The sequence below is a fragment of the Macaca mulatta genome, chromosome 5 (genome assembly GCF_049350105.2).
Source record: "Macaca mulatta isolate MMU2019108-1 chromosome 5, T2T-MMU8v2.0, whole genome shotgun sequence".
NCBI classification, from domain to species: Eukaryota; Metazoa; Chordata; class Mammalia; order Primates; family Cercopithecidae; genus Macaca; species Macaca mulatta.
In genome coordinates, this window is record NC_133410.1 from 177,521,762 (window position 1) to 177,546,658 (window position 24,897).

A 24,897-nucleotide genomic window follows, 5' to 3' on the forward strand; every position below is an offset into this window, starting at 1 on the left:
AGGATCTGTGAACCTACCAAGCTGAATACAAAATCTCATGTGCTTTTTAGATGAGTAGCTTCTTGCAAGAGTCCACTTCCTTCACTGGGTTCTCAAGGGGAACTTTCACCTAAAATGGTTAAGTGCCAGGTGTAGTGGCTCACACCTGTAATCCTAGCATTTTCGGAGATGGAGGCGGCAGGATCACTTGAGCCCAGGTATTTGAGACCAGCCTGGGCAACATGGTGAGACCTCATCTTTAAAAAAAACAAAAAAACAAAAAAAACCCATAAAACATAAAATAAAATGGTTAAAAACTTTCTGTACTAAATTGCCAACTCTTTGAATCCAGAAATGATCACATTGGTTTTTGTTTCGCTGTTGTAGCACAGTTCCTAGGGCTTGTGAATGCTAAATAAATGAGTTAACAAATGAATCAATGAGTGAATGAAATAACTCATTTAAAAGGAATTTATTACTATAAGGAAGAACCAGAGTCAATACAGCTGTGATTAAGATAGACCTGGCTCCTGTTTTCATTGGGAAAATAATCTGGCAAGGAAGACAGACATTAAACAATTAATCACGCAATTACTATTTAATTCCAATGGTGGGAAGACCTATAAAGGAGAAGTACAGGCTGCTAGAAGGGATCATAACTAGGGGCTTTGATCCAATATGGGGGCCTGGGGTCAGAGAAGGCTTCTTCTTTCAGGACATAATGTTCTAAAAATAAATGAATAATAACAAAGAAAGATTGCAAAGAATGATAACTACAGCTACTCTCCATTCATTATGTTACAAAGTCAACTAGGTGATAACATAATTTATACATGAAGAATAAAAATCCGAATTAAAAATTCACTTTAATGATGAAAGAGATTGTTAGTCAAAGTAGAGTTAGTATTACGCCTAGATGAGATCACTTAGGTTGGACATTTCACCAGGAAGTACCATGGGAGAGCATAATGCCTGAACTTTTATGAAACTCTTTTTTTTTCCCAGCCCAAAATTTTCTAATGGTGTAAAGCCAGCTCTGGATACTTAAAATCAGGCCCCAAATGCAGCATGCATGCCAAGTCACATAGAAGAGGAAAACTCAGTGTTCCTGAAATTAGTTCTAACACTGGCCTCAATCCTCTGACCCCAGCCTCCTACTATTCCATTTCCATCTCTTTGTTTCAGGGCCTTCCCAGCTCTACCCTCTGGTTGCATAGTCTCATGTGGCTCTCAACTCATCTACTGCATTTACCAGACTTAAATGAGCCTTCCCCATCCAGGCCCTGCAGCCTCCTCAGACTCCTAGATCTGTATCAGAGGCCCTGGCCTGGCAGCCTCCACTGCACTTGGGCTCTGCAAGACGTTCTCACTCTTCCAGGGTCACCTGGGAAAGCCAGAATCGATACTGTGTGGTTTAACATTTGAAACTGACTTGCATGTAATGGCTTCTGCATTTCCAGATGGCACCTGTGTGATTGTAGGAAACTCATTTTAAGGATCACTGCTTTTTGTTTCTCATCTACAAGCTACAGAGACCCATCTCTCAGTTTGGATTTTGATTAAATAGTTAGGCAGAGTAGAATACTTGGGCCATACACAAAACTTAATTAAAATAGGCCTCCACTTGGGATTAATATGTGTTATTGACTGAATCGTGCCCCTCCTCCCTCCCCCGCTTCCCCGCCATATTCATATGTTCAAGTCCTAACCTCCAATGTGGCTGTATTTGGAGATAGTGCCCTTAGGGAGATAATTAAGATTAAATGAGGTTCTAACAGGAGGGCCCTAATCCAATAGGACACCAGAGAGCTTATGCTGGAAATCTCTCTCTCTCTCTCTCTCTCTCTCTCTCTCTTTCTCTCTCTCTCTCTCTCTCTCTCTGTTGCCTCCCTGCACAAGGCCATGTGAGGACACAGTGAGAAGGCATCTATCTGCAAGCCAGGAAGAGAAGCCTCACCAGAAACCAACACAATTGCACCTTGATCTCAGACTTTCAGGCTCCAGAACTGTGAAAGAATTAATTTCTGGTGTTGAAACCACCCAGTCTGTGGTATTTTGTTATGGCAGTCCCAGCAGACCAATAGAATGTGACTGTTCACTGTCTTCTCTACTACAAGCAAGCTGCAACGTGCTGCTAGGTAATACCACGCAGCCACTGCTGCTTGTGTGAGTTGAGTTGGGGAGAGGATGTTACTATGAGACCTATTCCAGAGCAGAAATAGGAAAACTGTGAATTTCATCCTCTTCACTTGTCCATGGCCCACAGCATCCAGACCCCTCGAGGTCCTCTCCTATCTTCTCGCCAAAGCTTACTTTCAGGGAGGACTTGGAAATCCATTCCCTCTGTGTGGTAAATAATGTAACAGCATAAAGTGTTATGTCACCTAGGGACATGTAAATTGAGCAGAGAGTCAAGTGTTAAGCTAAAGGGATGACAATCTAACAGTGAAATATCATCTAGCATCTTCCTGTCCAACAGTATGAATCTACTGTGAGCTCAGGAACATCCCCAGTATCAGACGTAAAGCTCTGGGGATAAGAGGGCAAAGAAGGCAATTACCTGAATTGTGGAGCTCACATGTGTTGAGAGAAACACAAATAAGCAGATTACGATACAGTGTGATAAAGGCTGTAAATGTGAATGAAGTGAGATAGGAACATAGAGCTTCAGGCTCAGGCCAGATAGGCGGGCCGGGGGGGGCAAGTGTGTGTATAGACATCTATATACATATACATATATACACACATGTATATTTTATTATACATATATATTACAGGTGTGTGTGCATTATTATGTGTATGCATATACATATATGTGTTTGTGAGAGTGTGTTGGTGGGTGGGTGGGTGTGTAAAAGTAAGCCCTTACTGGCCAGGCACGGTGGCTCATGCCTGTAATCCCAGCACTTTGGGAGGCCAAGGCGGATGGATCACTTGAGGTCCAGAGTTCGAGACCAGCCTGACCAACATGGAGAAACTCCGTCTCTGCTAAAAATACAAAATTAGCCATGAGGTGGCATATGCCTGTAATCCCAACTACTGCCCCAGTCTCCTGACTGGGGCAGGAGAATCGCTTGAGCCCAGGAGGCCGAGATTATGGTGAGCCAAGATTGCACCATTGCACTCCAGCCTGGGCAGCAAGAGTGAAACTCCATCTCAAAAAAACAAAAACAAAAACAAAACAAAAACAAAAAACAAAAGTAAGCCCTTACCAAGATAACAGCAAATGCTCATTGGGTAACTTAAATGCTATGTGCCAAGCACACTGTCTATATGTGTTTAATTCTCACAACAAACTATGATGTAGAAAAATATTGCTACCCTTCTGTTTGCAAACAAGGAAGCCAAAGCACAGAGATGTTAGATTGTCCAAGATCACACAACCAGTAAGTGGCAGAACTTCTAGAATTCCTACTCAAGCAGTCTCGCTACAGAGCCTTCTCCCCAACCACTACATTGTATTGTCTCTCCCTCATCTTCCCAGGAACGCTGAAAATGTACCATATATACATAAATCCAAATCTGGAAACTGACTTTAGATAGTTGTAATTGTAGTTTAGATTTTTTTTGGCTGCAAGAAAGAGAAGTCCTCTAAAGCAATTCAAATATGTGTTTATGATGCAGAATATGACATCAACAAAAAGCAAGCTGGGACCACGTGGAACTGGAGATGGACCTCATTGGGAGCCTCGGGGACCACAGCAGCACATCCCTCTGCCCCCTTAATGCTCTCTGAAGCCATAAGAGCCCCCTTCTCTGCTGTCCTCTGTTTTAAATTTCTCCTTCTTCCTGCAGACCCACGTTATTTACTAATCACACAGTTGAAAATGGCTGAGCCCCATAGGACTTTTCAGTTCAAGGGACTAAACTCTGACTCCCTTTGTTCAAGACAGAGAATTGGATTGGTCGTTAATGAGGGGATGGATTAACGCCTGTGGAGAGCAGTTGGCTGGGGAGGCAGGTTGCTGTGTGAGTGAGTGGGGTGCTCAAAGGCGGAAGGTGCACCCACAGCCAAGCACCGTTGCCACAGGGGCTCAGAGTGGGCAGCCTTATTAAAGGAGGCTTGGCTGGGCATGTGCTCCACAGCAGATCAGATACAGCATACAAGCAGCATTCCCCTAGGGGATCTTTGCTCAAAATAAACTCTGTTTTACATGCAACATGTACACCATTTAGTCTCCTTAACAGACTACTGCCGTTTTCTCTTTTTCAAATATTAATAGCTGAACTCAATGTCCCATGAAATCTGTAAATGTTTTGTTCCAAATAACCAGTAGTGAGTCCCAGAACCAGCAAGCAACATATAATAATATGAAGAGAAATGGAAAAGGAGGTGATAATGTATGAGGAGAGAGATATGAATTTTTAAGAAGTGAAACAGACACCAATCCTATAAGGAATATGAATCAGTCCCCTCTGGCAAGTAGCACTTATAATTTTCTTAAGTTGCTGAGTTGAGGCGTACATATCTATGGGTCCCTATATAATCTATGAATGGGAAAAAATGGGCCAGAATTCATCTTATTTTAAAAAATGACATATTAATTTATTTGGCTAATTTACTAGGCTAACCATTAAACCACAATAATTTAAAATAAACAAGTATAAAGTAGATGATCCTTAACCAAAACTATAGAAAGTATCCTTTTTCCCTTCTACTAAATAGAGATGGAATAAATAAGTTGAAAAGAATTGGCTTAGAAGATGACAGAGGCCAGGCACCATGGCTCACGCCTGTAATCCCAACACTTTGGGAGGCCAAGGTGGGAAGATCACTTGAGCCCAGGAGTTCGAGACCAGCCTAGGCAGCACAGAGAGACCCTGTGTCTACAAAATTAAAATTGAAAAATTATCTGTGTGTAGTGGTGCATGCCTGTGGTCCTAGCTCCTTGGGAGGCAAAGGTGGGAAGATTGCTTGAGCCCAAGAGGTCTAGGCTGCAGTCAGCTGTGACCATGCCATAGCACTCTAGCCTGGGTGACAGACAGAAACCCCCGTCTCTAAAAAAAAAAAAAAAAGTGACAGATGACATCATTCACAACATAGAATCTAACGGTTTCAGGTAAAATTTCATAAACATATATAAAACTGGCAATATAGCATCATATATAACCCTGGATTTAGTCTACTGAATTTGAATTCTGGCTCTACCACAAGCTGTGTAATCTTGGGCAATTTATTAAACTCTCTGGGTTAAGATTTCTTTATGCAAAAAAAAAGGGAAAATAATATTGGCATGAGGTTATTGACAGCCTCATAAGATAGGTTGATCCTATATAAAATGTTTAGCACAATGTCATCGCCTTACAATTATTAATAATTAGTAGCAACTCCTTTCAATGGGAAATAGGAATTCTGGACTTATGCATCAGACAGCCATAGTTCAGCCATCACTATTGACAGACTTGCCTTTATTATTATTCTGATTTCTCAGGTCAGAAAACATCTTCTTCTGTTTTTGTTCTTCTTCTGATATTTCTTACTTCTTGTATCTCACACAAAATATGTCAGTCACAATTCTGGGTCTAGTATGGTGGCTCATGCCTATAATCCCAGCACTTTGGGAGGCCGAGGAGGTGGGTGGGTCACTTGAGGTCAGGAGTTTGAGACCATGCTGGCCAACATGGTGAAATCTTGTCTCTACAAAAAAACACAAAAATTAGTTGGGTGTGGGGCACGCGCCTGTAATCCCAGCTACTCGGGAGGCTGAGGCAGGAGAAACTCTTAAACCTGGGAGGTGGAGGTTGCAGTAAGCTGAGATCGCACCACTGCACTCCAACCTGGGTGACAGAGCAAGACTCCATCACAAAAATAATAATAAAAATAAAAATTAATTAATTAATTCTAGCTTCTAGCTTCCATTTCTTTCAAATCAATGTATTAAAAAAATATATCTGAGCCCTGAGGGTTCAACCTGGACAAGTTTCTTTATTTGCAAAAGATTATCCTCAAATATGTTTCTAAAGTTCCAGTCCTTAGAACAACATAATAAAGTATATTTCCCTGTTAGCATCTATTATATCCTCAATTTCCTTTTCAGCACAAGTCTGGACCTATGTGGAATTCTGGGAGACGTTTCGAAGCTACTGATGAAGTGGTGAATCCAACAGAAATAGATACACATGCAAAGCAGTTGTATTGGACATGAATGACCATAGGGGTGTCTCATCCTCATCGTATCTATGAAGAAGAGATGTTAACACACACCAGCCTCACAGTAACAGCATAGATGACACATGAAAGACATGAAATTTTTTTTTCCTCTTTTTATTTTTTATTTTTGTCCTATTTATTTATTTGAGATAGGATCTTACTCTGTCACCCAGGCTGGAGTGCAATGGCTCAATCTTGGCTCACTGTAGCCTTGACCTTCCAGGCTCACACAATCCTCTCATCTCAGCCTCTGAAGTAGCTGGGACCCCAGGCGCATGCCACCATGCCTGGCTAATTTTTTGTATTTTTTTGTAGAGATAGGATCTCACTATATTGTCCAGACACATCTCAAATTCCTGGACGCAAGTGATCTGCACGCCTTGGCCTCCCAAAGAGCTGGGATTACAGGTGTGAGTCACCGCATCTGGCCTATTTTTGTGTTTAACAAATACCTTTATTTTTGCTTTTAGGTTGGATAAAATGTCTAATGTCTAATATTAATATATTCACCTTTATACCAATACAGTTGTGAAATATAATTTTCTTTCTTCTCTTTTTAAATAAGTCCAACTTTTATTTTAAATTTTGGAGGCACATGTGTAGGTTTGTTACGTGGGTATATTGCATCATCCACCAGGTAGCGAGCATAGTAACCAATAGTTTTTCAACCTTCATCCCACTTTTCCCTCCCAACCCCACAAGTAGTCCCCAGTGTCTATTGTCTCCATCTTTAACGACATGGAAATTTTTGTGGAGCACCACAAAATATCAGTATAGTTAATTTCATCACATGATCTAAGAATAACCTTAGTAGCAGAAAATGTATACTTCATATTGTAGATATTTTGTACTTAAAAAAAAATCACAACACAGGTCCATATCAATGAGGAGAAGACTAACTCTGAAACTATGTGATGGCCAGGCACAGTGGCTCACACCTGTAATCCCAGCACTTTGAGAGGCCAAGACTGGTGGATCACCTGAGGTTAGATGTTCGAGACCAGCCTGGCCAACATGCTGAAATCCCGTCTCTACTAAAAATACAAAAAAAATTAGCCAGGCATGGTGGCACACACCTGTAATACCAACTACTTGGGAGGCTGAGGCAGGAGAATCGCTGGAACCCAGGAGACGGAGGTTGCAGTGAGCCAAGATCACACCACTACACTCCAGCCTGGGTGACAGAGTGAGACTCTATCTCAAATAAATAAATAAATAAATAATAAAACTATGTGATCAGCTGTGTTCAAGTTTTTAAATTAATATTTAATTAGCACATCTTTGTTAATCTGGGGGATTCGTTTTTCTGAAGACCTGAGCCCACAGATGCACAGTGAGAAGGTGTTGCACTCCCTTCACCATGGTAGAGCCAAGGAAGACGGCAGTGAACTGCAGTTATTCCCCTCGTGCTGCCAATAGTGGGCAAGAGGGGTGCTGAACAAGTAATTATAGTTATGAAAAATGTGAAGAAAAGAAAGCGCAGGTGGAGGGGCCGTAGAAATGAATAACGGGCAATTAGCCTAGCCTGGGCAATCAGGAGAAACTCCCTAGGAAGTTCCACTTGAGTTGAGTCTTGGTGAATGAGAAAGGGTTAATCAGACGAAGAAAGCTGTGGGGCAGGGGCTGTGAAATGTGGAGAAGAGAGGTCTAGGCACCTGGCTATATGATGACCAAGATGGCAACCATTCCAGAAACTGAACCTCAGTAACATGCCTGAAGCTTGAGAAACAAGGGAATAGAAAACTACAAGACGAAGAAAGAGATTAAGCATAGGTCAGATTATGCTAAACCTCAGAGGACACATTGCAGATTTTGGTGTTTATCTTAAAGAAAATAGGAAGCCATAGAAGGGTGTTTTTGTTTTTGTTGTTTTGGTTTTTGTTGTTGTTGTTGTTAGATAGAGTCTCACTCTGTCACCCAGGCTGGAGTCCGGTGGCTAGAGAATTCCATTCCCACTTTCCTGATGATCTAGTGAGGAAGCCAGTGACTTAACCCAATCCTCCAGCCTTTGTAAAATCAGGTAACCTAGTCCAGAGAAATAAGCATCTGTCTCCTAAAAATATACATCTTAAGAAGAACCAAGAGTGGTTGAAGATGAGCCCAGTCATCCATGGAGACATTGTGCCCAGAAAGCTGTCAGGACTTCCTGTTGCTAAGATGCCCAGAGTCCCCCAGTCCTGAAACTGGGTTGTTTACCTCTTCCTTGATTCTATGAGGCCCCCAGTATTACTCTAATAAATGGCCTTTTTTCATTTAAGTTTGGCAGGGTGGGTTTCTATTGCTTGTGTCCCAAGAACTCTGACACTGCCAGACAGTGTGCTAGGTGATATAAATGATAATTTATTTAATTTAATCTTTGAAAGGAAGGTATCATAATCCCCATTGTACACACAGTGAAAATGAAGCTAGTTGAGGTTACAGTAACTTGCTCACAGATACACAGCTAGTAAGTGGTGAAGTGTGACAAGGGGCTTGAGTCTTTGCCTGGATGCCAAAGGCTCTGCGTGTTCTTCTTCGTCACAAATGAGCAAGGATATTAAAAAGTTTTCCTTCATTGCCACATAAACTTAATATTTCAGACACATTTTGCATTAAATGATCTTACCAGGTAGATCATTTGTTGTATCTGCTGATACAACAGAAATTTTCTTAGAAAAGCACAAAATGAAAGCAGAGAGAGATTATTAATAACAAGTTAAAGTTCTGTACATTGTTTTAATACACATATGTGCATTTAGTTCCCTACCTAAAATATGTCAAAGTCACACAACATTCTGATCTTTTATTCTCTACTCTTTTTTCTTATTTCTTTTTCTTTTTTTGAGATGGAGTCTTGCTCTGTCGCCAGAGTGGAGTGCAGTGGCACAATCTCAGCTCACTGCAACCTCTGCCTCCCGGGTTCAAGTAATTCTCCTGTCTCAGCCTCCCGAGTAGCTGGGACTACAGGCATGTACCACCACACCCAGCTAATTTTTGTAAAGAGACGGTGTTTCGCCATGTTGGCCAGGGTGGTCTCGAGCTCTTGACTTCGTGATCCGCCCACCTCAGTCTCCCAAAATGCTGGGATTACGGGTGTAAGCCACCGTGCCTGGCCTTTCTACTCTTTTGTGTTCCAAATTCTTTTGTATTCCATCATAATAATAACAGTGTAATTGCATGCAGTCTTACAATGGTTTTTAAGTCTACTTGTGACTCCAAGAGCACAGTTATAGCCATGAGATTAAACAAAGGGAAAACACAACAATCAGTAAAGATGCATCATACATGTAAGGAATTGTACTAAATGTCGTGGGATAAACAAAATAAAAGAAATAAACATTTTCTCCAAGACACTGTCTCATTGGAAAGGCAAATAATAAAGATATGAAAAACAATAGGTGGAAATGGAATGAAAATGCAAAGGTAGCACGTGACTCCCTGTGAAATGATGTTTTAAAAGAGATAATTACAAAGTCCTATGAACCCAAAAGGAAAGTGCTCAGATCCAGACGAATAGGAAATGAAGAACAGTATGCTTGTTTCTGTCCCCAAGAAAAATGTATGATGTCTAAATAACAACCTAAAATAATGAAAGATTCCTGTGATGCATTGCTGACACACACTACATCTTCATCTCAGGGGAGAATTTCCAGAAGTTGATTTTCCAGATTTATAGAAGACAACTCCTGAGTGGACACTGTAGCAACCGTGTCATTTTTCTACTTTTTCCTGCTGAACCAGTGACAAGTTAGATCACTAATCCTGAGCTTATTAAGAAATGTCACCATCGCATGTTGGAAACCTCTCCGGAGGGTTTGGTACTGTTCTCTCAGGTTGATTACTTAAGATTTATGTCCTGATGTGACAAACTGCATTTTCAATCTGTCACCAAAGCAGATTATCAGAACCAGAAATGACAAGATTTAACACACAGGTTTTCATGCCTGAAACAGCAAAAACTACAATGCATTTCACTACATTAAAAGTGAACATGATATACTAATGAATGGTTTTTCCTCTGTCACTGAATAATTATAGATTCATTCTTACTAAAAACAAATTATGTTTATTTCCCTTAAGAAGACTGTGATTAATTATACACAATTACACTTGGCTTTAATTGAACAGATTTTCTTCTTTACTCTGGATTAGTGGGATATTGTCTATTATTAAATAGCTTCAGAAAACCCAAAGAAGGAAACCTTCCTCTTCAGAACTAAAGCTGGGTTAGTAGTGGTGGTCGTGGAACTATGGATAGGGGTTAACAAAGTTTCATTTTCTTGTTAAAATGACCTATGGCAAACAGAGCTAACAGTGTCTTACAGTTCTAATTCTAATTTATTGAAGCATATTGATATGCCTAAATCTTGTAAATTTTATTGGAAAAGCACAAAATGAAAGCTGAGAGAGATTAACACGTGGTGGGCTAAGGCTTTGTAAAGACAGATTCCTAAGGCAGGATTTCTCAACTTCAGCAATACTGAGATTTTATGCTGAGTAATTTTTGTTGTTGTTGGGGATTGTCTCGTGTACCACAGAATATTTACAGCATCTACCCACTAGATGCCAGTAACACACATCCTCCTAGTTGTGACACACAATGATATCTCCAGACATTGCCAAATGTCTCCTGGAAGGGGATGGGGGCGGAGTGGGGTGGAGGGGAGCAAAATCGCCCCTGGTTGAGAACCACCACCCAAAATTGTAGCATTCCTGTCTGGCCCCAAATCTAGAGGTCATTGTACCTGATTCTGCTAGATGCTCCCCAAAGTGTATAATTCTGTTGTGATAACAGAATATCCAGAATAAAGACCATGCTTCCCAGCCTCACCTCCCATGCAGCTAAGTAGGGCCGTGCTTCTAAGGTCAGGTTAACAGGATTTAAGCAAAAATTGTGTGGGGAACTTCCTGGTCATGCCCATAAAAGGAAAGAAATATTTCCTCCTATTCTACTTTCCACCTTCTTGCTGGCTAGGTATAAACATGATGGTGAGAGCCAGAGCAGCCATACTGGACACAGGGTTTGGAGCTGTGTGTTGAGTATGGCAGAGTAACAACAGCATGGGTGGCTGGATGTTTGACATGGTAGAGGTCCCATAGCATCTCTGAGATCTGAGAGAGAATAAACTTCTCTCTTGCTTAGATCTCTGTTCTATCAGCCTCTCTGTTATAGCAACTGCCATTTTCATGGTAACTAATGCACATCCCAACTACTGTTGCATGCACTAAGTCAAAAAGGCAGCAATGATAAAAGGAGGGATCACTTTTTGTCCTTCTGGGTAAGACCAAGTATAAAACAGGAGGAGCTTCCTTTGTCCCACTAGAATCTAAAGAAGCTCTAACTGGGTCTACATCCTTGATTGGAAAATTGTCATTTTTCATTGTAACATGAACAAACACCAGGGAAAGAAACTGTGAGCAGTGAGGGAGGAAGGAGTTAGTGATTCAGTCAGACCAACTGAATTCACACGGGCAATCCAATAGGAAGACAGTGTGCACAGGTGGTCTTTTCTTAGTTTACATTGAGATTCACGTCTGGACAGGTGAGGTTGGCTAAGTCCCCTACACAGCTGTTTATTTGCATGAGCTGGTTTGCCGTGGAAAGAACATGCTAGGCCGGGCATGGTGGCTCATGCCTGTAATCCCAGCACTTTGTGGGGCCAAGGTGGGCAGATTGCTTGAGCCCAGGAGTTCAAGACCAGCCAGGCCAACATAGGGAGATCCTGTCTCTACAAAAATTAGGTGGGTGTGGTTGCGCCTGTAGTCCTAACTACCTAAGAGTCTGAGGTGGGAGGATCACTTGAGCCCAGGAGGTCAAGGCTGCGGTGAGCCAAGATTGGATCACTGCACTCCAGCCTGGGTGACAGAGCAAGACTATCTCAAAAAACGAATGAAAGAAAGAGAGAGAGAAAGAGAGAGAAGGAAGGAAGGAAGGAAGGAAGGAAGGAAGGAAGGAAGGAAGGAAGGAAGGAAGGAAGGAAGGAAGGAAGGAAGGAAGGAAGGGAGGGAGGGAGGGAGGGAGGGAGGGAGGGAGGAAAGAGAGGAAGGAAGGAAGGAAGGAAGGAAGGAAGGAAGGAAGGAAGGAAGGAAGGAAGGAAGGAAGGAAGGAAAGGAAAGGAAAGGAAAGGAAAGGAAAGGAAAGGAAAAAGGGCATGTTAGGTTTTACTTTTGTGGGAATGTAAGAATGAGAAATACATTATCAGTGGAAAGGATGGCCTTATGTCTGGTCACCTGTCCAACTCCATGGACAATGTATGAACCAATGAAGAGTGAAGGTTCCTAAGCTCAAGTGAGGAAATGGGTTCAGAAAGGTAGTCATGAAATGCATGGCACACAGTGTGACAAAGGGTGCCCAAAGCAGGGGGGATATCTCTCTCCCCACTTTGGCAAGGAATGCAGCCCCAACTGCATGAAGTTTCTAGTTCCTCCATGATGACAACCAGAGGACCAGAGCAGAAGCTTAGGGGAGGGGAGGGCCCTGCAGACAACACTGTACCTCACAACGACCTGCAGAGAACAATGGTGTTGAGCAGTGGGACTGGACTTTGCTTATAAGCACAAGTGAGATACCCCATAGGAACACCCAGAAATACTTTAGGATGGAGGACATTACAACAGGATGTGGCCATGCATCATCGGGGGAAGCCTTAAGCCGGCAAAATTTGCCCATTAATGTTGACGGTCCCCTGTGGCAGATAATAGTGAATTCCTGACCCAATCAGCATTCCAAGGCCCTTCTCCCTACCATGTTGTTCCAGCCATGAGGGGATGTGAGGCAGTGTTCTGGGCAATGTGACCAAAACAGAACACTAGTGGTGTTTCTGGAAAAAAAAAAAAAAAAATTTTTTTTCTGTGATACAAACACTGCCTTTTCTCCTTCTGTCTTCTTCCTGGAGGAATGTGGACGTGATTCCTGAAGCAGCAGCAGCAGTAGCCATCTTTAAGCCTCCGTAGCCACTGATTTCTGCACTTCTTGTTCTGTGAGGAAAACAGCCCCATGTGCTTAAATGGCTGTATAGAGTTTTCTATCACTTGCATTGCTAACTGATACATGGCTACAGGCTGATAAGAGCGGGGGAAATTTATATTACAACAAATGTTGCTGTGTCATCTCTCCTGAAAAAGCTGTCTGAGGCTCATATGCAAGACAAATATCTCCTTTCACATACTTTGCCTAGTCTATATGTGGCCTTTGTCATCTCACAATGTTTTCATGTTCACTTACTCATCTAAAAAAGTTGGTTACTGGCAAGGATGCGGGAAAACTGGACCCCTCCTATACTGCTGGTGGAAGTATAAAATGTACATCTACTCTGGAAAATTTCTTGACAGTTTTTCATAAAACTAAATCTGCATTTGCCACATAACCTAGCAATCATATCCTCTTGGGCATTTATCCCAGAGAAATTGAAAACTTATGTTCATGCACACAGAGAATAAATCTGTACATGAATGCTGATAGTAGCTTTATTTGTAATAGCAAAAAAACTGTGAACAATCCCAATGTCTTTCAAAGGGCGAATGGTTAAGCAAACTCTGGCATATCCATACAGTGGAATACTATTCAGCCATGCAAAGGAATGAACTATGGATACATGTGACAAACTGGATGGGTCTTAAGGACATTATGCTGGGTGAAAAAGTCAATCGCAAAAGGTTACATACTATATGATTCCATTTATAGAACATCCTAGAAATGACAAAAGTGTAGAGATGGAGAACAGATTAGTGGTTGCCAGGGATTATGAACAGGGGAGGGAGGGAGGATGCAAAGGGGTAGAATGAGGGAGTTCCTTTGTGCTGACGGAACAATTCTGTATCCTAATTGTTGTGTTAGCTACAACAGTAATGGTGTACCGATCTATAACTGGGGTCAAATTGCATAGAACTATAAATAAACACACACACACACACGTGCATGTAAAAACTGGTGAACACAGAGTAAGGTCTACACTCTAGTTACTAGTGTTATTCCATGCCAGGTTATTGGTTTTAATATGGTACTATGGTTATATAAGATGTCACCACTAGGGGAAGATGGGCGACAAGTACATGGAACTCTATGTGTAAGCGTTGCAGCTTTCTGTGAGCCCATACATATTTCAAAATAAAGGGTTTTTAAAAAAAAAGTCAGCCTTAATAATCAGAAAAAAAGGAATAACTGACGACCCAGAGTATCTTTTCTGAATAAAATCTATAATCATTTTCCTTCAAATTTCTCATATGATTTTAAGCTTGATAGATATTTTGCCTCATTAAAATTAACGTGACATGGCCAGGTGTGGTGGCTCATGCCTGTAATCCCAGCACTTTGGGAGGTAGAGGTTGGAGGCGGATCACGGGGTCAGGAGTTCAAGACCAGCCTGGCCAATATAGTAAAACCCTGTCTCTACTAACAATACAAAAATCAGCCGGGTGTAGTGGAACGCACCTTAAGCCCCAGCTACTCAGGAGGCTGAGGCAGGAGAGTCGCTTGAACCCAGGAGGCAGAGGTTGCAGTGAGCCAAGATGGCGCAACTGCACTCCAGCCTGGGTGACAGAGCGAGACCCCATCTAAAAAAAAAACACCAAAACCAAAACAAACAAACAAAAAAATTAATATGACATAACCATAGAAAGAAAGAAAAAAAGTTTGGTTTGGGGTAAGAAAGTAGAGAACAATATCCTTTGGTCTTAGAAATGAATGGTAATGAAAAAACAAACATAGTTTCACAAATTTCTACTTAGAAAAGAGAACTTTTTAAAAGCCTTCTTCTTCTTCTTCTTCTTCTTCTTCTTCTTCTTCTTCTTCTTCTTCTTCTTCTTCTTCTTCTTCTTTTTTTAAATTTGGTGAGGCAGCACGGCGAGTGTTGTTTTTTAGCTGGGCATGGTGGTGTGAGCCTGTGGTCCAGGCAACTGGGGAGGCTGAGGTGGGAGGATTGCTTAAGACAAGGAGATGGAGGCTACAGTGAGCCATGATTGTGCCACTGCATTCCAGCCTGGGTGACAGAGCAAGACTCTGTCTCAAAAAAAAAGAGTCTTGATCAAGTATAAGCAATGGGTCAAAAAATACGGTAACTATAAATACAGTGCAGATGTGAATTTTTAAGTCAGTAACATTGTTTGAAGACATGTTGATCCAGTTACCTTTTACGGTCCAAAGAAAGACTCTCTGTCACCCACCACACAATTAGTCATTTTTTCCACCTCTCTTGAGAAAAAAAGGTGAAATTAACAAATTGTGACTATTAAGCAAGTTATACCTATGCCACATGCAATTTTCCCAGAAAGACAAATTGTACAGGAAATGCTTGCAAAGTTCTTACACAAACTCTCTTGGAAGAGAATAAAAGAGCAGCTGTGCGTTGAGCCCCGCTGGTTGTCTGAAATGAGGTGGTGAGCCACCATTGAGTGTATCAGTTACCTTTGAATATTACTACCGTTCTCATTTTCATCTAGAGGGTAATAAAAGGTGTCAGAAAGTTTTTGCTTTTTGAAGCAGTCATCTGCTTATTTCTAGAAGTAACTGTAGATTAGTGACTAAATCCCCAAATCAAATAAAAAAAGGAGTCCAGATTGCTAGAACTTTTGAAAGAATTACTGCAGCATAAGCAGCTGTGGGTGTTATATAAATGTGTAGCATTATCTTGGGTAGCATTCACAGGGCCCAGCAGAAAAACTGGTTTTGGTCATCTTTGTCCTGAAGCTTCAGACCCATTACTTATTTAAAAAAAAAAAAAAAAAAAAAAAAAAAGATGTAAGCTACACAGGGAAGGCAGACATCCTGATTTTGACAAAGCCCAAATATGTTCATGAACAACTCTCACGTTTTAAAATTTTATCTGTGACCTCTGGTAATTCGCAAACATGCAGAGACATGGAAAACATTCTGGAAGCACTAACTGGATTACACAAATTGAAAACTTGCATATATCTTCCCTCCGAACATGACCTACCAATATCAGACCCACATTAAAACCATGGCAAATAGTGGCCACTAAATGAATTCCTGAGTAAATGAGATTTCACCAAAACTTCTAGTTTATACTTTCAGTTTAAAATATATCTGGGGGTTATTATATCATTAAATTCAAATTTCAATGGTAATTTTCAGAAAATGTGAAATGCCAGAAGATACATCACAATTATTCGGAGTTATTTATAAGGATTAAACCTCTGGGGGGAAAGGAGAGAGCTATTTAGGGGGTTTGTTTATTTATCTGCAGTAGAATTGAATTTTTTAAAAAAGCAAAAAGCTGAATGATGACATCAATCTAAGGGCCTAAGGTATCCAGCTGTTGGGAAAGACTGGGTCGGGGAAGATTGTAATTGTGACCATAATTCATATTGTACACATTGGTCAATTTCTTTAACAGTGGCTGCAGAAAATGTCAAAGCTCAATTTTTTTTTTCTCCTCCAACTCTTTGATATTTTGCTGTGTGACTCACGTCCTGTAGTAACTTCTGGCTGACTTGAAAGCCTTTCTAGGACATCAATTCTCAGGGCTCAATTTTCTCTATCAGATTGTTGCAAATAAATCTCATTTCATATCTCAGCTCATAAGAGCAGTGAAAATGCTTTACTGTGTCTCTGCTTTATATTGCTGTGTTTAACGCTACAGCTGAGGACTTGATTGTCCCTCTAAGAGACACCTAAGATGGGAATGTGACTTCCCTTCCCCCATCCCTCGGCTCCCAGTGACAACTGAGCATGAAGCTAGTAAATCATCGTCATAATTGTCTAGACCTATCCAGTCAACTGGCTTAATGAGACGGGAAGTAGGTTGCTGAGAAAGAGGAATGACATTTTAACAAGACGACTCGAATCAAACTATAATTTATCCTTCACAACACCTTTAATTTTTCTGGAAAGTTATCAGAAGCAAAATCGCCATTTTGAAGATGCCAAACGCGGCTTAACCCTTTTCAATCACTTCATTAAATCAACAGAAGTAGATAAAGCATTCTTAAAATATTTGCAAATATATGCTAGCAAAATTCCATCTAACTACCTCATTATCTGGTAGTTTCGTAGCATTTGAGTTTTAAAATATTGTCTTTGAAAAGACAGAAGTTCAAAACTGCGTTTTTCTGCAAGACAATTCCGTACTTGCATTTCCGCCTTCTGCTAAGAAATTGGCTGGACCTGAGCTTTGTGTTCACTGCCTCCAAACCTTGGTAAATATTTGCAAACCCCTGGCAGTCCAGCAGCCCCAAGTCCGCTGGGGGATGTGTTCCGATTCAGAAACAAAGTGAAATGTTTCTCAGGGGATCACCCTTGTAGCAGTTTCTGCAGGCACCCCTGGGGGTGGGCCACCACTCGCACCCTGGAGGGGCATCCTGGAAAGCACCCGGGAATGTGAGAGCTTGGCAGCGGCTGGGCTTGCTCCTTCCTTGATTCATGGCAGCTTTGTATTGTCCAGTTTCTGACCTCCATGTAGATTAGGACTGAGTAGAAAAAAATTGAAATCACAAATCCTTCTCTTAGTTCTCCCTTGATTTTTTGTTTGAAAGCTCTGCCTTGCTGGCCAGGTGCGGTGGCTCATGCCTGTAATCCCAGCACTTTAGGAGGCTGAGGCGGGCAGATCACAAGGTTAGGAGTTCAAGACCAGCCTGGCCAATATGGTGAAACACCATCTCTACTAAAACTGCAAAAATTAGCTGGGCGTGGTGGTGCGCACCTGTAGTCCCAGCTACTCCGGAGACTGAGGCAGAAGACTCGCTTGAACCCGAGAGGCAGAGGTTGCAGTGAGCCGAGATCACACCACTGCACTCCAGCCTGGGTGACAGAGAGAGACTCCATCTAGAAAAAAAAAAAAAAAAAAAAGAAAGGCTTTGCCTGTGCTTTGTTTTTACTTGAACCCTTTAGAGCCGAGGCCTGAGATCACAGCAGGGCTGGGGCCCACCTGTTTCCTTATACTTCCTCACCTTGTCTTTTCTTCCTTTCCTTCATCCTAACTTATTTTCATCCCTTTTTCCGTTTCCTCTTCCTTCTTTATTCCCTCTCTCTCCTCTTTCCTTTCTTCCTCCTTCTTTCTTTTCTTACCCTCTTCCTTTGTTCCTCCCTTTCTTCTTCCCTTTCCTCCTTCCTTTCTTTCCTTCTTCCCTTTCTCCCTTCTTCCTTCTCTTTCTTCCTTCCTCCCTTTCTCTTTCCTTCCTCCTTCTCGTTCTTCTTCCTTCTCTTCTTTTCTCCCTTCCTTCCCCTCTTCCTTCTTCCTTTTCCCTTCCTTCCTTCTTTCTTTTCCCTTCCTTCCTTCTTCCCTCTGTTCCTTCTTCTTTGGGTATCTCAGCTTCACAGAGACCCTCCCTCTTGCTCTCTGAAATACCTGCTGGCCCTTGAGTTAAATGTAAGTTCTAAAACTTACATTTTCAGGTACTTCCCTGAATCTTGTACTTGCACTTCTCTGATCAGGTACTTCCCTTGAATCTTGTCAGTCAGGATTTTGCTGCTCTTTAAAGCCTACATTTCTGCCACGCTGTTGAGGAGATTTAAAGGGTGCTCTGTGCTGGCATGAAAATGTGCATCCTCCCTGCAGCCTTTGCTTTAAGCAAGAGGCAAGCACTGAGTTGGGGTAGCCCTCAGTTGGTATCCTGAAAGGGAGTGGTCTAGGAATGTGTGTTCCATGCACCTGCTACCTACACTGGCAATAGGTTTATTTGCCCATGATTTTGACTTAAAAAAGAAAATTTCAAACACAGAAGTAAGTAGACTAAACAGTAACTGTATTAGGCTTGTCCTCACTGATTTCCTCTTCACAACCACTCTATAGGCACTACTATTATGCTCAATTTACACCTGTGGAAACAGAGGCACAGATAGGCTAAACACACCCCCAGTGATGCACAGCTGGTCTGTGTCAGGGCCAGGATTTGAAAGCCAGGTGGCCTGGCTCTGGAGCTCTGCCTAGAACCACTATTCTACAACGCTTCTGTCAGTAAAAGGAAACACAGGACATGTTTGGAGGGTTTTCATACACATATAGGATGACACTGTTCATATTATTCTGACATTTAAAAATCATATCTCGGCCAGGCGCAGTGGCTCACACCTGTAATCCCAGCACTTTGGGAGGCCAAGGAGGACGGATCACAAGGTCAGGAGATCAAGACCATCCTGGCTAACACGGTGACACCCCGTCTCTACTAAAAAAATACAAAAAATTAGCCGGGCGTGGTGGCGGGCGCCTGTAGTCCCAGCTACTCGGGAGGCTGAGGCAGGAGAACAGCGTGAACCTGGGAGGTGGAGCTTGCAGTGAGCTGAGATCGCGCCACTGCACTCCAGCCTGGGTGACACAGCAAGATTCCGTCTCCAAAAAAAAAAAAAGAAAAATCATTTCTCAGCCAGGTGTGGTAGCCCACACCTATAGTCCTAGCACTTTGGGAAACTCCTGGCTTGAGGCCAGGAGTTCCAGACCAGCCTGGACAACATAGTGAGACCCTAACTGCACAAAAAATTTATAAATTAGCTGGGCATGGTGACACACACCTGTAATACCAGCTACTCTGGGAGGCTGAGGTGGGAGGATCACTTCAGCCTGAAAGGTTGAGGCTGCAGTAAGCTATCATTGCACCACTGCACTCCAACCTGGGCAACAAAGGAAGACCCTGTCTCAAATATTCAAAAATCATTTCTCAAGAGTGATGACGAGTGACTGCTTAATGTGTATGAGGCTCCCTTTTGGAGTGATAACAACGTCTTGGAACTAAACAGAGGTAATGGTTGTATTGTAGAACCTTACTCTTTAGTTCAGCTATATCCCAGGTTCTTGTCACACGACCAGGAAAATTTAGCCACGCGGACACATTGAAGAGTGAGTAGAGCAGGACTTTACTGGGCAAAAAGTAAAAAAAGGAAAAAAAAAAACTCAGCAAAGTGAGATGGAGTCCTGCAACACGCCCTCCACACTGAACCCCAAGCCACCACACAGGAACTGGAGAGAGCAGGCTCCTCCCCTGGGTAGGGCGCGAATGCCCCATGGCTCCACCCACTTCCCCCAGTGCGCAGGTCGAGCTCCCGTCCACTGTGGGCATGCCCAGACAAGCCCCGGGCGGTTCCCTCATCTGCGCGAAAGCATCCGATGTAAACGCTTGTGGGGCGGGTTGGAGAGTCTCTGGGGACGCCTTCTTATCTGCCTAGGCATTTGGCTGACTCAGTTGCACACTATGAATGTAGTAAGTGTCACTGAATTGTACACTTAAAAATGATTTGTGGTTAATTTTATGTTCTGTAAATTTTGCCCCAATTAAAAAAAATTATCAGTATACTGGAGATCTTTCCATATAATTGTATAATAATCAATTTGATTTCCCTATTTATGGACATCAGGTTGTCTCCAAGTTTTTCCTTTTACAAGTTATGCTTCAAAACAACCCCCTTGCATTTACATATTTGTACACATATTTGAGTGTTTCTATAAGGCAGACTCCTTGAAGTGAAATTACTGAGTTGGAGGTTGTTCCTAGTTTAAGTTTTGATAGATACTACCGTAGTTCCCTCAAAATAAAAAAGTGCCAATGTGTACACTTAAATAAGAATCACCACTGAAGATAGATTTTTTTTTTTTTTTTTTGAGACGGAGTTTTGCTCTTGTTGTCCAAGCTGGAGTGCAGTGGCTCACTGTAACCTCTGCCTCCCAGGTTCAAGCGATTCTCCTACCTCAGCCTCCCAAGTAGCTGGGATTACAGGCGCCCGCCACCATGCCCAGCTAATTTTGGTATTTTTAGTAGAAACGGGGTTTCACCATGTTGGCCAGGCTGGTCTCGAACTCCTGACCTCAGGTGATGCTCCCACCTTGGCCTCCCAAACTGCTGGAATTACAGGCATGAACCACCATGCCCGGCCTGAATATAGATTTTTATATTGCAAAGTGGTTCTCTCTTCTGCTGTGTGTTGATCTCGGCAACCACATAATAAAATTCAGCAAACACTCTCAAAGCCTCACTTTGTTTTACTCTGAAACTCCGACATCAGGTGGGGCCCACCATGGTTCCTGTGCCCCTAGCATAGACATAGTTTTAGAGGCCGTCTGCTCCAGATCCTACATCCACACATTGTATCTCTGTTCCACTCCCGGGGCCCAATTTCACTGGTTTAAAAAAAAAATCGATTTCCACCCAACATGTTGTCAGTTTGATTATTACGAAGAGTTGAAGAGCCACAGAGAGGAGTCACATCCTGCATAGACCCAGTCATTTCACACAGGTCCCTCCGGAAGCCTTTTTCTATCTCTTTCTTCCCCTTCTTCCCAAGTTCCATCCTCTATAGGCAGCCTCACCTCACTCTGGCCTCTGAGAGCTGGGCCTTGGCCTAGCCAAACCCTGGAGGCTTAGCCCCTACCCAGGGAGACTTGGAGAGGCAATTTCCCCAAAGATGGTTCTCTCCATAGGAGGAATTTTCACAGCAACAGCTAAAAATACACACTATCCCAAACCTCATTTCAGAATGTGTTGTATCCTTCACCCTGAAGCAAGAATGTGCTGCCTCCCCTTTGTGGGAAAAGTACTCACCCTCCGTCTCGGACTTATCTTTCCCATACCTGCCTTCTACGTGAGATCTCTCTTTCTCTGGCTCCTGACGCTCAAGATCCTTAATTAACTCTCTGTCAGATTGTCCTTCGTCTGTTTGATAACACCTGTCCTGGCGTAAATACCTCTACTCTTTTTCAGCAGGTAAAATGAGAAAATCACTCTCCTTTGCACAAAGGCATTTGTGCACTCCATGCTTTCTGTCCATGCCTAATAACTCTACCCTGATCACCACAGAGATCACATTTCACTTTTCTCAGGTATCTGAAAGATAGAGGCCCAGTCACCTCCCCCAGTGTTCATGCTGTCCTAAGTACGGGGACAGAAAAAAATACTGTCTGCTCTCCATTACCCACTTTAGGAAATATGGCATCTTAGTTCTTATCTTTTCTCAGTAGGAGAAGGGAATTTTTTTTTTTTTTTCTATCACAGAAAACACCCCAGGAAGTACATCTGTGGCGGAATCTTGCAAAAGTAATGCCTTCCAAGAATCCAATTATTCGGGTTCTCTATGATTCAAAATCTTCAACTCTCAAGGGTTTGGGTTTACCCTGCAGGGGCAGGCAGCCAAAAAATGAGCAGCTAGAAGGAGTGAACAGTTTCCTAAGGGACAGCAGACACCTGTTACATTCGAATCCCCAGAAGCCAAAGGCTGTCCTCTAATTTTCTGAGAGCTAATTGTTCCAAGGCCCAAAGGGACCCTCTGCATAATCAATTTCTGCAGAGACTTCATTCCCTGGTAAGAATAGCCCTTTCCTTTAATTTTTTTTTTTTTTCTGATGAGCTTAACCCATTTAATTCCATCTAATTCTTTAATGAAGTTCTGTTTTCCATATGGATTCTCACATTTTTAAGTATATTATCCACTTCTTTTCTATAATCATTGGCAAGAATGTCTAGCTTGCACAACTTGAGCTGTGCCTACCCAATGTCAAAAACAAAGCAAATGAAAAACCAAAGATCCAAAACAAGACCAGTTCATTGATTTGATCATCAGCTGGACAATTAGTTAAGCTGATTGCTTTACTGAATTAGCTAGTGATTTGGTCAATGTGATTAGTTGATTCACTTAACACGGTCAAATCATATAGATAGTCAAATTCCAGAAACCCTTTCAAATAATTTTTGTTCTCTTCCTTTAAAAGAAAGCAGAAATAAGGCACCTCTGAATTTTTTTGAGGGGGAGGGTGGGGGGCTCTGTCAACTCCTGAGGAAAGTCATGTGGCTAAGAATTGTACAAAGAAGCAGTGCAAAGGCACTTGCCATCCACGAACAAGAAACCCATCTAAGAAGTACTGATACTGCAGTAAAGAATCTCTGGAAATATAAATATTCAGGCTCCTCAGGAATTTTTAGTTGATCTTATTGGAAATTTTGCAGTTGCAGACTCCTATCTATGAATTTCAAACGGATTCCCTCTTTTATTTTTTAAAAACTGGCAAAGAGTAACAAGTTTATTTTTCAGTATGGTCTCAGAGGGCCTTCTTGGTGGTCTGCAGCTTGACCCCTGATGAAATATTAATTATAAACTGCCATCCTGGGCAGCAGTAGGTCTCAGCTGGGGGTCCTGTATTCACTAGTAAGTGGATATTTTTTCAAGTTCTAAAAGATTTCATTCCAAGGGTACCCTGGTCTGACAGAACTATAAAGTAGATGATTTTTCATCAACCTCGCTACTCCAGCCCTAGTCACTGGCTATATCTCAGGCCCTCTGGCTACTAGGCTGCAGCCTTCAAGGAGGGGCAGGTACTCCCGGGTTCAGGGGCTGCAGTGAAGTGCCCTCACCTCTTCCTATCTTTCTATCCTTACTATTTCCTGACCCCAACACCAAGGGATACTCAAACGTGTCTGTGTGTGTGCGCGCGCGCACACATGCACACGCAGGCGCACACACACGCCTCATTTTAAAATTATTTTAAGAAGTTGGCAGCTTATAAAAGTAAAAGCTCACCTTCTCTATAGACTTTTGTTAATTTCTCCCCTTTTTGGTGAGTTTTCAAATACAATGATCAGAACAGCTGAGTAGGGGAGAGACATAAAAAACATGTTGGATATGATGATATATGAGTCTGTAAATAGCCTGGCTAAACACAGAAAACACTCATCTGTCTACACCTCAGTTTCCCCTTTCAAAAAATAAGGGCAACTGTGTTTGCCTGTGGTTTGAAAAGGATGAGCAGGATCCTGTTTTCAAAGTCTCTTTAAACTTCTCTGTACAATGGTGCCAGCAAAGAGCAAAGTATCGTTTTCCTTCAGGCAGAATAATTAAAACAAAATCTCGTGAGTCCCATCTTCATGCAAGTCTTTCTAATTGATCATGCGGTGATTTTTAAGAACAGAGCAGCTCTGTGTCTTTATTTATAATCGTTTTTTATTGTTACAGTGGGGCATTCATACCCATACCTTTAGGCTCTGGGGGACTGTTCACATTCATTAGGGAAAGGAAATAGTCTTTCTTTCAAATAAGCAATGTGATTGCTTCAGGAATGGGTCTGTAATTACTGGAGCGCTGGGATAAGTTGTTGTTAACAAGATAAAGAAACCAAGCTTTCTCCAAATCCGAAGGGGTTCGGCCCCTTCTTCCAGACACTGTAATTAAAAGGGGTGGCAGTGGTTCCCTGTGACCTGTGACAGGACTGGCCTCAGGTTGCAAACACCAGGTTGGAGGTGAATCTTTCAGTCTTGTCCTTTATGGTGTCCGGCAGCCCAAGTACAGCAGCCATTAAGATCTCGAGAGTGGTCACGTAGAAAGAGTCCACAGTGAACTCCCCAGTCACATATGCAGTGGGGAGGTTGGGGTCTTCGGGTTGTGACTTATATCAATATTCTTTTAAAAACATTTATTTTTTGAGACGGAGTTTTGCTCTGTCGCCCAGGCTGGAGTGCAATGGCACGATCTCGGCTCACTGCAACCTCCACCTCCCGGGTTCAAGAGATTCTCCTGCCTCGGCCTCCTGAGTAGCTGAGATTACAGGTGCCCGCCACCACACCCAGCTAATTTTTGTATTTTTAGTAGAGATGGGGTTTCTCCATGTTGGTCAGGCTGATCTCAAACTTCTGACCTCAGGTGATCCACCCTCCTCGGCCTCCCAAAGTGCTGGGATTACAGGTATGAGCCACCGCGGCCGGCCTATATTCAAAATAGTACAAGAGCAGTGGCCGGGCACGGTGGCTCACACCTGTAATCAAAATAGTATAAGAGGTGGCTCACACCTGCAATCCTAGCACTTTGGGAGGCCCAGGAGGGCAGATCACTTGAGCACGCCTGCTGAGGCAGGAGAACT

The 24,897-nt window shown here is 42.4% G+C and overlaps 1 long non-coding RNA gene across 5 annotated transcripts in view; it reads right to left on the reverse strand.

The window, feature by feature from the left end:
• Positions 1 to 4,682: 4,682 nt before the first annotated feature.
• Positions 4,683 to 24,897, reverse strand: part of LOC144340872 (uncharacterized) — a 55,101-nt gene continuing 34,886 nt past the window's right edge. The window contains exon 6 of one of the 5 annotated variants that reach the window (XR_013417375.1): positions 4,683 to 5,617. This is a non-coding gene — a long non-coding RNA (uncharacterized LOC144340872). Of the gene's footprint in view, positions 5,618 to 16,461; positions 17,892 to 24,897 lie in introns of those variants that run through there. The other 4 variants (XR_013417377.1, XR_013417371.1, XR_013417373.1 and 1 more) reach the window with 4 other exon arrangements.